This window comes from Indicator indicator, chromosome 9 (genome assembly GCF_027791375.1).
Source record: "Indicator indicator isolate 239-I01 chromosome 9, UM_Iind_1.1, whole genome shotgun sequence".
NCBI lineage: Eukaryota > Metazoa > Chordata > Aves > Piciformes > Indicatoridae > Indicator > Indicator indicator.
In genome coordinates this window covers 7,978,177-7,989,563 of record NC_072018.1, presented here as the reverse complement: position 1 = coordinate 7,989,563, position 11,387 = coordinate 7,978,177, and positions in this window count along the sequence as shown.

Genomic DNA, 11,387 nt, shown 5'->3' with positions numbered 1-11,387 from the left:
TAAGATTCAGAGGAGATTGTCAAAAATCTTTGGAGAGATATCTCAGAACTGAGGCAAGAAGGATGGTGCCAGCTACAAGTTCAGTCTCAGGAATCACTGAAAGTGAACAATGTCACTCAAAACCTGCAGCCGTTTCTCTGAAGTTGCTTTCCCAGTTGCTTTCCCAGATGAGGGCATCTCAGATGTAGTTGTACAGGGTGTACAGAGGGTTTCTAGCTGGTCTTTCATTTAAGTGAAGTTCACTAAAACCAGGTATTTCTTCCAGAGTGTGAGACAGTAAGCATTGCACCATGGCTAAATGTTTTAATCCACACAGCTGAATTCAAAAGCTTTTAATGTTGGAAAATTGCACCAAAATTACTTAATGTAATGATACTGTTTCACCACTGGTCTCCCTTCCCTTTTAAATTGTCTATATTCACTGAAAAAAAAAAAAAAAAGAAAGAATTAAGCTCTTCCAAGACACCACCTTGATACTTCTCTCTCTTCACTTATATGTTCATTTGCAATATTCACACAATATTCGTGATTTACTTTACTGGTCATTATTTGCCACAAGCAGAAGTTCCTCTTCCCTCCTCTATCACAAATTTGCTCACATGCCACCTGTTGCAGATGCCCTCAGATGTGCCAACCAAACACCAAAGCCCAGCTGGGGTTACTGAATTCTAGCTGCTGCTCAGTCAACATACCCTGGAATTCTCCACAGACCTCAGAAGTCCACCAGGAACTGGAGACTCTTCTAGATCCATGCAGCACCCCCCCCACCCCTTCCCTCTTCTGGCTAGTTTACAAGCTAGCGTGCAGTGGAAGGTGCCAATATAAGCACAAAAAAGCAAAACAAGAAGTCAGATCTGCTGACAAATTAAGACTTGGCCTCTTATGGTATAATCCCTAGGACAGCACAGCCACCATCTCTCCACCAACATACAAACTAGCTCTGATACAGCTCCTGTCCAAGTAATTGGCTCCTCATTTTAATGTACCTCTGGATGAGAGGCTTCCCCTGGCCACCAAGACAGCAGCTGTCTGAACTTTAACCTCAAAGTAAAAGAACAGCATATGATCTAACAGCAAAGAGTTTGCCCAAGCAGCCATTGCAAACCTCACTGATAAGCCAATGCATGATTCAGCTGAAACACTGACACTCAATTAGGGTAGTGTTAACATCCTCCCCCAGATCTACTGCTTCTCCAGTGACCTGTGAAAGGAACAAGTGAGAATTACCAGTGGAGAATGATGTACAAAGCTGGAGCTCAGCTGAGCCAGACTCTGCAAAGGAAACTTTGCACTTCATGCATGCATATTGCAAATTACACAACAACATCCCCCATCCCTCCAACGGCTGTTAAACACAGAGATACAGCTTCTGGCTTTGAAAGACAGAAAAGTATTCTGAGAAATATCACAATAGTCTTGTCCTTACGTATGCCATTTACTAGACAGAAATCACTACACAGTAGTTTAGCCCAAGCCATTATGTCCTACTGGAGAGACAATGTAACATGCAAAAACCTCCAGAGGTGAAGGATGAGTCAGCAGCTGGGATTTTCTCACTTGAGTTAACTGTAGTAAAGATTAACAGAAAAAGTTAACTGCAGTATATAATTAAAATATTTCAGTGTTCCAGCAATTAACCATTTCACAACTGTTGTACAAAGCTGTTTTATCAAATACTTTGCATAAGTAAATGGTTTCTTGGACTTCGAATTCCCCATGAACACTTGTGAATGTCTCCAAACTGAATCAGAAAATACCTGCTTACAGACTGTGTAGTGTTTTCAGCAAGCATCTTGCATCAGTCAGAGCTGAACCGAATCACTTTGTCCCCCTCAAGTCAATCAAAAGAATCAACAGAAAATATTGGTGCCTTTTTTTCCCCCAATAGACACCTGTGACTTCAGCATGAGACCGAATTGAAAAAGTTGAACCTGTTTCAGGGATAAGGACGGTTTCTTGGCCATTCAGGACAGTGAGCAGGTAGCTCTAACAAGCTCCTGAATGGGAAAATCTGGGGATGGCTAGGGTAGAAGGAGACTGGAGCCTCTCCTGGGAGGATCTGGATGACTGAGTACAATGAAAACCATCCAGGGGAGATCTACAAAGAGGCTCTCAGGGCCAATTTGGACCCTACCACACAGCAATATCCAGATACAAAAAGTACATTTAACAAGCACATTCATGTCCTTGGTGGGGGTCTGAAGGTCCAATGCTTTGAATGACCACTGTCATTCTGCACTCTCTGCAAGCGTGAAAGCTACTGACACAGCCTGTGGTGAGATGATCAGCAGTGTCTATGTTCAGCTCCCACATCCCACGGGAATTAGATTAACGTATAAAAGCATAATGTATAAGCAAGCTCTGAGAAAATGTAAGGAACCAAGAAAAACTGCCTTTCCACATAAAATGGAAATTGAAATATTTGATTACTAAATCTGCATTTGTCCCTTATAATTACATACTGAGCTTTCCTTTCTCCTCAGTGAAGACAAAGAAAATATAGTTTTAAAAGTGGTTTTCTACTGGGAAAGGAAGATGTTTGGTTAACAGCAGCAATCACCACAACCATTGTTAAACACAAGACTTTTTTTTCCCCCCTGTAGGGAAGAGAATGAAAAGAAGGCATCAGCAGATTTGGCCAGTAAGTATACCAGTGAACCACTGGTGTGTGACAGGTTAGAAGCAGCTGGATAAGCAGAAAACTGGAGAAAAGGCAGGCAGCTTCTGGGAAGAGCTGCCAAAGCATCACAAGGGACATGCACTATCTCCTCCTGGGCAGACTTCCCAGCCCAGCATCCTGACGTTTTCTCTGTGTGCGTGTGATAGAGGGAAAAGGATGGGATTCGTTCCCTTCCCACTGTCATACCACAGCCAAAAGACTTGTTGCAAAGACAGGCAGCTTTTTATTTTCAGTGTGTGGTCAGCTCCTAGAAGGAGGCATGTACTACTTGGCACCCCCACTGCTGAAGCTGGGAGTTACCACTGGTCCCATTCAAAATTCCCAAACTCAAGCTTCTCTAGTGCTCCAGGACACTGGATCTGCGCATTTCCTCCATAAAAATAGAGTTGACATTTCTCTAATTGCTTTAAGTAATTTTCAAAACCCAAGCAGATTTTGCCTGTAATATTCCACCTGCTTGTTTTCAAGGGGAAAATTTTCATATTCTCACACCATGAGACAGTGCAAAGCAGTTGACTGAATAGTCAAACAACCAAATGCTTGCAAGGCTTAATTTGATACCATATCCCTTTCAACTTCACATCAGGAAATGAACATGGTAGAAAAAAGGCAAAGCAAAGTGAATGGCAAGTCACCCAGCCCATGCAGCAATTCTGTTCACAGTGAAAGGCAGCTCAGGAAACTTACCTGACGAAAACAAAACCATGTACTGGATGTAGTAGTTGTTCACCCAATATATAGTTGGCCACCCAAACATACCACAGCAGTGGTTCCTGGCAGTTGCTTTCCCCTCCAGCACATCTGGCCTATTTCTGTAGCAGTGACTGCTTGCTGTGAACTACAATCACAAGTGTCCACTTGCAGCCCACAAAGCCAATCGTATCCTGGGCTGTATCAAGAGAATTGTGGCCAGCATGTAGAGAGAGGTGATTCTCCCCCTCTATACTGTTCTTGTGAGACTCGCCCCTGGAGTACTGTGTCCAGTTCTGGAACCCCTATTACAAGAAAGGTACAGATGTGCTGGAACATGTCCAGAGAAGGGCCACAAGGATGATCAGTGGGCTGAAGCACCTCTCCTATGAGGACAGGCTGAAAGAGTTGGAATTGTTCAGTCTGGAGAAGACTCCGAGGAGACCTTATTGTGGCTTTCCAGTATCTGAAGGGGGCATACCAGAAAGCTGGGAAGGGACTTTTTAGGGTGTTAGGTAGTGATAGGAATGGATCCAAGCTACAGAAGGAGAGATTTAGATTAGATATCAGGAAAGAGGTCTTCACCATAAGGGTGGTGAGACACTGGGCAACCTGATCTAGTGGAGGGTGTCCCTGCCCATGGCAGTGGGGTTGGAACTAGATGATCCTTGGGGTCCCTTCCAACCCTGACAATTCTGTAATTCTGTGACACGCCATTTAGAGCTTTTTAACTGCCCATACTGCTGTCCTCCAAATCCAAGAGAGAGGCAGCACACAATTTTAGTGGATTTCTTAGGAGGAAAAGCCTAACCTAACACAGAAATATAGAAGCCCTCAGTGGTTCACAGCTACACTTTTTGCCCAGGAGCCTGCATTTGATCCCCAGCTGCATTTTATACCTTCAAGAGTGTACTGCTCAGCCAGTTACTACAATAAAAGCCTCGCTCTGGGTGTGCTTTTTGCAAGCATTTTTTCACTCACGTAAGAGAAGAGATTCATTAATGCCCAGGTTTGTCAAGTATAAGGAATCTTCCCAAGTCACAATCTCTGTATTAATTGTAACATCAGTATTAAAAACAAAATTAAAGTAAAAATCACGTCTTGTTAATTACACAGATGAGGCACCTCCACACCGAGAAAATGAAAACTAACTACAAGAAGATCATAAATACAAAATTTATATAGAATTTCAGTAACAAAACCCATAGTATAAATTTACAACACCTGCATGTAGAAACAATCCTGTATAACATCTCTGTAAAGAAAGCTCACATAACAAGTGTTGCCCAGCACACATGCAGTGTATACAGAGTATTCCAAGACACATGTACAAGTTTCACACAAACAATAGAATCAGAAAATCATTTTGGTTGGAAGAGACCTTTCAGATCGAGTCCAACCACTAACCCAGCACTGCCAGGTCACCATTAAACCATGTCCCTCAGCAGCACATCCACACATTTTATCTTGAAGACAGGAACTTTGAAAGGCGCTGTGTATTTCTAGCTACTTTGAAAACTAACCCACTGGATTTTTTTTTTTTTTAATTACTTCCTTTCAAGCATTCCTGCTCTGATCCATCAGGGCCTGGCTTTCAGAATGGCATGCATCCTATTTGGAATTTAAATCAGTTCTCCAAAATCTTAAGTATTACTTTACTCTACTTTAGAAGCCTTACAGCCACATCGCTGATCAAAATATTTTGAGCAGTGTTAGCGGAGGCTTCGTCAAGGACATTTTGTCCATTTTGTTGCATGAAGAAGTTCCATTAAAAGTTAATCATACAACTAGAACGCTAAGATTGCACGAAAGGTTGATAATGAGTTTTTTAAAATACCAGGTTTAATACTACTGTAATAGTCAGATTAGTATTATACTTGCATAATACAATTAAAATGTGTTTTAGGACAAAAAAAAATAATTCTGGTAAACATATTAACTTTACACTTTTACTGCATACTAGTCGCCTTTCTGTTAAACACAAATGTAACCTTTACACTGTTTGCTACTTGCTTGCTGGATAAACATTAGTCAAAGTTGAGTATCTCCAATGTCACACTACAGTATTTCTCCTACAAATATAAAACTAAGTTGGAGAAATAACCAGGTTCATAGTAGCTGCTTTTCTGAAGACTTCATCACAATTTCCCGATCTTTGTGATAAGATCCTCCAGTAGATGTCAAATACAGTCAAACTCAAGTTCTCATTAATATTCCCTACTTTAGTAATGAAAACACAGGCGCAATGACAGACATATCATGTTCAAGAACCTCAAGACGCAGTATAGCTCATTTCCAGATTCACAACACAGATCTACAAAGATATGAACTTCTGTCACCTGCTGGTGCTTACTTCCCACTTATCAGGGTGAGTTTAGTGAGATCTGATAGAAAACACTTACCATAATTTTAAACAATCAGAACTTAACAGCAACATGCAGAACCTGAGGAAATGTAAGTGGGAACTTTGGAGAATCACCACACAAAGAAGCTTCTGATTTTTCTCACAATATCACATGTATCTTGTAGGACAAAGCATCATCTGTTGTGTTTGCTTTTTAAATTCCAAGACACCATCATAAAAATCCAGCTTCTGTGAAAACACCTACTTTGTCTAAACATTCCAGAAGCCCAAACACCTCATCTTGAGAACTGAAGAGAGGTACACTTGACTTCCTAATACATCCTATTCCCAACAGCATATAAGGTCACTGTCAGGTATAAAATAGCTCTATAACTTTTAAAGTGAGAACCTCCTTCAACAGCTAGAGGATGTTAGATGACTGGCTCCATATTACAGAAGGAGAAGTTGAATCAGAGCTTAATATTGACATGCTCCTTCCTACACCCTGAGTATCACAAGACCCCATGCAGTACAAAATATGCTGTTTGGTACACAACCAAAGTCATCACTGGCCTCAATCTGTGCTGCATAATCCCTCCTATTTTTCAGTGTCTGGCAGTTTTGGATCCATGACTGAAGGGATGTCTATTCTTATCAAGTTCGTGTAACTGACTATACACACTGACTCCTGCTTGTCTCATGAAGTGTGGTTAAAGTGTTGACTTTCTTTTAGACTGATGCACAGATAATGAGAAAAGCAAATACATGATGGAAAGAGCAAATCTGTACTCTAAGCTTCTAGGTGCACAGCTCTTTCCTCCAAACCACGGCAGTTTGGAGGCCACAAAGTTTTCTTAACTCTTGGAAACAGAAGTGTAGCTGGACCTTGGGGCTGTTTGGGGTTTTGTTTGTTTTTTAAAAAAGCTGCTATGTGTCTCAACTGCTATTACTCAACTGCTGTCTGGAAGCCTCCACAATTGCTTAGTTACGTGGCCCAAGTAACACCAAAAGTGTTCTCCTTACAGTGCAATGTATATGATTGACTCTCTTTTCACATATGTGAAAGTATATTTACACATGCCCACTGTATGAAATTCAAGCTCTAGACTGAGAACATTCCTTCAGAAAAGTCATGTTCAATCTATGCAGTGTAATTTTGTTCTTTATACAGCTGTAATAGACAAATGCAGAGCTTGTACCATACAGTTGCAAGACAACATGTAACAGGACAGTCAGGAAAAGTTAAGATGAGTAAATATGCTCTTCATGAGCACTTAAAAATGAACAAAACTTTCAACACAGATTGGCTCTATTCATCTCAGTCTCAAAGGAAACCAGTACTTTGCACTTGCAACTTGTCTCTTCCAATGAGAGACAATTTAATCTCTGATTCTTTATTCTTGAAGAACAAGCTTGAAATCATGCATGTTAGCAAGGATTATGCAATATATATATAAATAAAATCAAGATTAAGACACATTTTATGCACATGATCACACACCAACAAAACAGGAACATACAGGATCTCACTGCAGGTACCAAAAATAAGCCTTATATATTAAACAAGCCAAAGGAGGAAAATAATGGTATCTTTAATCATAGAATGGGTTTGGTTGGAAAGACTTTTAAGATCATTGAGTCCAACCATCAACACAGAACCAGCATGGTCATTAAACCATGTCCCAAAGTGATAGTGAGACACAGTACAAAGGTTTTTGGGCTTGAACTTGGACTGTTACCTTCACTGGAATAAGGGTGATAAAACTTGGATGTCATCTCAAGAGGACACCATTATAGAATCAACAGAATTATAGAATTGCTTCAGCTGGAAAAGACTTCCAAGATCAAGGCCAACCATCAACCTAACACCACCATGGCCATTACAATGTCCTGAAGTGCTATGTCCACATACTTCTTGAACACCTCCAAGGATGGTGACTCCACCACCACCCAAGGCAACCTATTCCAATGCCAGACCACTCTTTCAGTAAAGAAGTTTTTTCCTAATAGCTAACCTAAACCACCCCTTGGCACAGTTTCAGGCCATTTCCTCTCATCATGATAGTCTCTTCTCCCTAGTACCAGGTTAACAACCCCTCTCACTAGAACCTCCTTCCAGGAAGTTGTAGAGAGCATGAGGTCCCCCTCAGACTAAACAACCCCAGTTCCCTCAGCTGCTCATCATAAGACTTTGTCTCCAGACCCTCTGCCAGCCTTGCAGTCCTTCTCTAGACAAAATCCAACACCTCAATGTTTCTTGTAGTGAGGGGCCCAAAACTGAACCCAGTATTCGAGGCATGGTCTCACTAGTACCAAGTACAGAAACACAGAACCACAGAATGTTATGGACTGGAAGGGACCTCCAGAGATCATCAAGCCCAACCCGCTCTGGCCAGAGCGGGATCACCTCAGGCAAACTCAACAGGAACAGATCCAGGTGGGCTTTGAAAGTCTCCAAAGAAGGAGACTCCACAACCTCTCTGGGCAGTCCACTCCCGTGCTCTGTCACCCTCACCATAAAAAAGTGTCTCCTCATATTGACAGGGAACCTCCTGTGTTCTAGCTCGTACCAATTGTTCCCTGTCCTATCACTGGGCACCACCAAAACTAGACTGGGAACTGCACCTTGACATCCACCCCTCTGATATTTATAGGCATTCCTAAGATCCCCTCTCAGCCCTCTCTTCTCCAGACTAAACAGTCTCTCATAGCTCTCTTGGTCTCTCTCCAGTAGTTCCCTTTCCCTCTTGAACTCGGAAGTCCAGAGCTGACACAGTATTCCAGGTGTGGTCTCACCACTGCACGAGTACAGGGGTAGGAGAACCTCTCTAGACCTAGACAGGGCCCTGTTCCTACTGCCCACACTATTCCTGATACAGGCCAGTATGCTGTTGCCTTCTTGGCCACCTGACCACACTACTGGTTCATATTCAGACAGCTGTCAACCAGCACCCCACGTCCTCTTCTGCTGGGCAGCTTCCCAGCCTCTCTACCTCAAACCTGAAGCACTGCATAGGGTTGTTGTGACCCAAGTCTGGGACCTGGCACTTGGCTTTGTTAAACCTCATAAAACAGACCTTGGCCCATTGATCCAGCCTGTCCAGATCCCACTCTGCAGAGCTTTACTACCCTCCAGCAGATCAACACTGCCCTCAGGTTCATTTCCAGCCAGTCTGGTTTTCTGCCCTTCCCCCCTTCAAACCTAGGTTAAAGCTCTGTCAGTGAGCCTTGCCAGCTCCTGGGCTAGGAACCTTTTCCCATCCTGAGACAGGCGTATCACATCTATTGCCAGCAGACAATGTGTGGTGTCCTGTATATCAACCCTTGATTAAAGAAACCAAAATCCTGCCAGAGACACCAGTTTTGCAGCCAGGCGTTTATCTCCTGCCTCTTCCTCTTTATTCTTTCATCACACCCTGAAACTATGGGGATAGTGGAGAACACTACTTGCACTCCCAATCCCTTAACCAGTTGTCCTAAGGCCCTGAAGTCTCTCTTCATTGCCCTTGGATTTCTTGTCCTTACTTCATCACAGCCTAACTGAAAAATCAGCAGTACAAGGGAAGGAAGCTTTCTCCTCACTACCCTTGGCCCCTGGGAGGTAGCAGACTTCCCAAAGACAGGGTCCAGCCTGCATATCAGACATCCACTCTCTTCAGAAGTGAGTCACCAATGACCCTTTTGGTTTTGGTGCAGGGTCTAGACTGAGTAAACCTCAGCAACTCCTCCAATCCAGGTGATCCATCACCCTTGTCATTTTCTGTTTCCCTTTGCAGAGCAGTGTACCTGTTTTGCAAAGGTGGCTGGGAAGGTGGGGTAGTTACTGGGGAGACAGGCCTGTGGTGCCTGTTTTGCTGGGCAGGAACTTGCTGCTGTTGCCCACAATAATCTGAGTCACTGCATTTAGTCAGGAGATGAGCGGACTAGGAGTTCTCCATAACATCATCCAGGGTGCAGGCTGCAACTCCAAGACTCTCTCTTCTCACATTCCTTATGTTCCTCAACCTGCTTGCCTCCTCTCAGAACTCCATCACAAGGAGGTCCTCTACCCAAGGGCACCTTTGACAGGCGAACTCACTGCTCCCATCCAACACTGGCGTAAGAGTGGGGCACACCCTGCAGCCCAACACCTGGATGGCAGCATGTTCCCACCAGAGTTCCACCTGTGAAGCTGCAGGTGCAGAGCTCAGGGATGTCATGGCCTTCTGTTGGGTGGACACCATCACTCCTTGGACAAGCTCTAGCACCTTCCTTGCATATCCTTCAAGTTTTAGCACCTTCCTTCCACGTCCTTCTGCATGAATTGCTGGGCTGTGTCCCTGATGACATGACACATCCTGAAGGCTTACTCACTGGTCCCTGTGCTCTCTCAGAGCTTTTCATAAGGCTGTGGGGATCGTGCCCTTGGACAGGGAACACCCACATCTCCTCAGCCTGTCCTGTGAGAGCTGCTGGCTCCTGCCAAACCCCTCTGCTTCCACAGCCCTTCCGTACTAACGGAAAACCACAGGAAACCTCCCATACACCAAGATCTCTCTCTGCTCCTGACCTGACCAGTTCCAAAGTTAGCTCGGCAACTTAAGTCTCTAACCACACCTAATGCTGTCAAGCCATTTTCACTTTACACAGTTCAACAGACACATTTATCTTGACAGAACTAGTGAAATGAAAAGCTTCTCCTGCTATCCACTCATGCCCCCCGTATTTCCTAACATGCCGATTCTAGTGACAAAAACTAAAAAAATAATCTAAAGTAAAACTTAAGCGCCTCATCAGTATTACTAAAGCAGTTTGAGTTTTGCCAAATGCATTTCAAGTTGGAAATGGCAGAACTGTGCTGCACAACAAGCTTGTACTGGCAAGAAAATACAACTTACTGACTGCAAAATGAGTAATTCTTGCTATGACCTTTTGAAGAGGGAGGGGGTAAAAAAAAAAAAAAAAAAAAAAGTAATGCTTTGGCAAAAATACCCCCAACCAAAATAATTTCCTTTAAACTTTTAAAAAGTTCAAACCTATTTTAAACATCCAGCTGCTGCTCTCTTGACCTTAGGTTTTCAATTACTCAAACTCCTTTGGTCAAAAACCAGAGTCGACAAACTTGAACTGTACAGCATAGCTCGAAATTACCCAAATCTGAAAAATATGGGGGTGTACTGCATGATAATCTTCCAAAGCAAACTTTAATGAAAATGAAAGGTGTTTAAATTGAAAGTGATGTAAACCAAACCCATCAGATACTACATCTTTCATAGAAGACTAGTAAGGTGCCTTATTTCACTACTGTATCACTTACCTGGTGCTTCTGTGGCATTTGGAAACAATAAATATTCAGACAGAAAAGTCACAGCCCTGCCAAGCTACTGTAAAGACTGAAAAGTCCTAATATTGCTTAGGTCAGTACTTAGAGGAACACAGCAGAGATGACCATTTTACATCTGGTGAACTGAGACCATTACCCTTCTTCTCTTAGAAGACTTCAAATGGATAAGATAGACTTATTTTGATTGTCATGGCTAAGGTTATACAACACACAGCTTATGTGCTTATAAAACAAAGTAAGCAAGTATCAGCTTAAAAAGAGCTGCCTGCTGACAGCGCAGAGGTTTTGTGTAAACACAAATGACAAATCAAGTGTAAGCTTCAGCTTCAGACCCAGGTCTGATACTTCTT